A 3575-nucleotide genomic window follows, 5' to 3' on the forward strand; every position below is an offset into this window, starting at 1 on the left:
AGATATATTGCGACGCCAGCAGCATGGGGCTGGGTGCAGTTTTGCTGCAGGACGGCCGTCCTGTTGCCTTCTCATCTAGGTCTCTAACGGACTCAGAGACACGCTATGCTCAAATAGAAAAGGAGATGCTGTCTATTGTGCATGCATGCATCAAGTTTCACCACTACATATTTGGAAATCATGTCACAATATACAATGACCACAAGCCGCTTGAGGACATCTACAAGAAACCGCTACTGTCCACCCCCATGCGCATCCAGAGAATGCGCCTGAGACTGCAGTGGTATGACATCACAATTAAGTATAGGAGAGGAAAGGACATGGAGCTCCCCGATACCCTGTCCAGAGCACAGCTCAGCGACAACACGCCTGAGGCAGCTGGTCTTGACAGTGTCTCCATGCTCAGTTATGTTTCAGTGACTGACCAGAAATATGCAGAACTGCAAGAACGTACAAAAGAGGAGTTAAGCGGTCTCGAGCAGATAATTCACAAGGGCTGGCCTGTCAATAGGAAGGAGGTGCCCAATTCAGTGCAACCGTACTGGGACTCAAGAAGTCAACTAGCAGTGTTGGATGGCATAGTGTACAAGGGTCTGCGAATTGTGGTGTCACCCACCATGCGCACTCACATGTTGGGGCTCATTCATCAGTCTCATCTTGGTGTGGTGAAGAGCAAACAACGAGCTCGTGAGGTCCTATACTGGCCAGGAATGAGCGCCGAGATTGAAGACATGATCAGGAACTGCTCTAAGTGTGCCGAAATCCAAAACAAACTTCCTAGAGAGCCACTTAAACCAACAGAAACGTCGGATTTGCCATTTGAAGAAGTGGCCTCTGACATATTTGAGTTGAAGGCAAACAGTACATCATACTAGTGGACTACTACTCGAAGTACATTTGAAGTAGAGGAACTGAAGGACCAGCGCAGCAGAACCACCATAGAAGCCCTGAAGGCTCAGTTTGCCAGACATGGAATCTGCTCCACCCTTCGTACGGACAACGGGCCACAATACTCTTCTGAGGAGTTTAAAGAGTTTTGCAGGAGTTACGGCATCCTTCACAAAACGTCATCACCTCACACTCCACACTCTAATGGAGAAGCTGAGCGAGCAATACAAACGGGCAAGAAGCTATGGAGTAAGGCGTCAGACAAGCACCTAGCAGTCCTGGACTACCGAACTACTCCACTCCAGTTAGTAGGCCTGTCGCCTGCTCAAATGCTCATGGGCAGGAGGCCTCGTAACAAACGGGCGACAGCACGCGCACTACTGGAACCTATGGCATACGATGCCCTAAGGGTTAAGCGCTTGCTTGACAAGTCCAAGTCCACCCAGAAGTTCTACTATGACCGCAAGAGAGCAGCCAACACTCGCATTGCCCTGCAGCCAGGGGATGAGGTGCGGATGGCACCGTACCCAGGCAGTCCCCGATGGTCTCCAGGAGTAATTCTCCGTTCCCACACTGCTCCGCGATCCTACGTGGTAGAGAGCAGGGGAAAGCAGTTTCGCCGCACCAGCCAACACCTTCGCACCAGCACCCCGATCGCCAATCGGTCTCGCCGTACGATCTGTAGCGAGTCCTGGTCGGAAGTCCCCGAGCGGGCACCACCTGCGATGGCGCAGTCGCCGGCTCCACCAGAACTGTGTGTCTCGACGCGGAGGGAGCCGTCAGAGTCCTCACAACTCCATTCTAAAGAACCGTATACAACCCGGCGCTGTAGAGTAGTGAAGCCCCCTGATAGACTCAATTTGTAGTTTACGTGTTCCAGAAACAGCGTAAGCGTCAGGACAGGGAACAGGCATGGTAAAGATGCCTGGTGGAAGTGATGTGCTAGCAACCTCTCCTTCCCAGTTAGTTTATGTTATTGTTACAGTGTTACACTTTAGTGTTGCTCACGTGTTTGTTGCATTACTGTTAATTCTTAATGACCAGTGTAGTCGGTGACTGAAGAGGGGAGATGTAATGTATTGTGAGTTTTCGCTGATGTTCGCGATTGCTTGTTGTGCCCGTCTCGCTTGCCGTACTGAGCGGCAGCCGGACGCGGAAGACAGAAATAAAGAGTGGCGCTAGCCTTGAGCACGCACCGACCCGACTCTCGTTATTAATATACTTTACAAAAACAACCTTGCGTTCCCTCGCAAAACAACTTTGCGTTCCCTCTCAAAGATTGCGAGGGAACGCAATCTTTGCGAATTGTTTTTTTTTCGCCTACCATGTCACCTTAACTGCGCCGAAAACACTTCCGGGTCATCTTCCATGTGACCAAAAGCGACGAGGATGGAACGTTTGTAAATATGAAACAAAGCAATGGGAAAGCTTTCCCAAAACGACTAGGATGGAGCAAGTATTTTCCCACTGCTTTGTTTACACGTCACTTTTGGTCACAGGGAAGATCACCCGGAAGTGTTTACGGCGCACCTAAGGTGACATGCCAGGCGAAAAAAAAACAATTTTGTTTTTTAATTGTTTACAGAACAAGCACACTAATCACTATACTATACATTCAGTTAGGTTCAACAGCGCAAAAGTTTTACTTGAAGTTTACATAAGTGTCAGGCAGAACCTTTGTGGGATTTTAAGACAGCCAATTGTCATTGCACTTTGGCATTGCAAATGTGAAGGATAATTGATTGCTTTGAATTAATTTGGACAGAATGTTTACTGATAAAGGCTACTTTTGTCACTATCCCATGGAGGTCTCGGAGAAAGTGGTTGTGTGTTTAGTCCACAAGGCGGTGCAGGGGTGGGTCCGCACTTTATGATGTCATAAAGCGAGCACTCGCACGTTTTCTCAGATTGGGAGGGGCTGGTGCTTGGAGAGCAGAATGACCTCAATTTTCTCAGAGAGGGGCGAATGGACCACTTCCGTCGTGTTTTTGGTGCGAGATTAGCATTTTAACACGGCTAAAAGCTCCAAAAAGTTGATTTGTATTGTTGCTGTTCCTTTAAGACATATGCACTAAAGTGTCCAATGAGGCACGCATCTCTAAAATTTTCCATCCAAATTACAACAAAAAGACTTGGGCATTACAAGAACTTTCTTTTCACTGGACAGCTCCCATTCATTAGACTGGTGAATGATTTTGTTTACGGGACAAACCCAAGATATTATTTACAGCTGAGCTATAATTGGTTGTTACCTTAGCCACGGATGTCATTTTCAGTGGAAAAGTGATAAAATTGATGGATTAAAAAAATAACATTTTAAAAAACGCTTCTTCAATTCAAATTCTACAAAAGCACTATTAATCAGAATGCTGTGTGTGACGAGTGGAGTAACATTTATCAAAGAAAAAATGGGTTGACGTACCCTTTAAATGTTTATATGGTCATACAGCTATCATAGTGGGAAGAGCGCAGAGATAAGTTTGTTGACAGCATATATGTGAAGCCCACACACGACAATTTCATTTCAACTGTTGGTAAAAAAAAAAAAAGAAAAAAAAAAAAGTTTAATTTGTACTAATCTGAGTGCGACTGCAAATTGTATAAAATGGCACAATCCCCTAAACTGAAACTTGGATCCACACATCAGAACTACATGAGCTAAAATAAATCTGATCAAAGAGACCTCA

This window comes from Festucalex cinctus, chromosome 1, assembly GCF_051991245.1.
Source record: "Festucalex cinctus isolate MCC-2025b chromosome 1, RoL_Fcin_1.0, whole genome shotgun sequence".
NCBI classification, from domain to species: domain Eukaryota; kingdom Metazoa; phylum Chordata; class Actinopteri; order Syngnathiformes; family Syngnathidae; genus Festucalex; species Festucalex cinctus.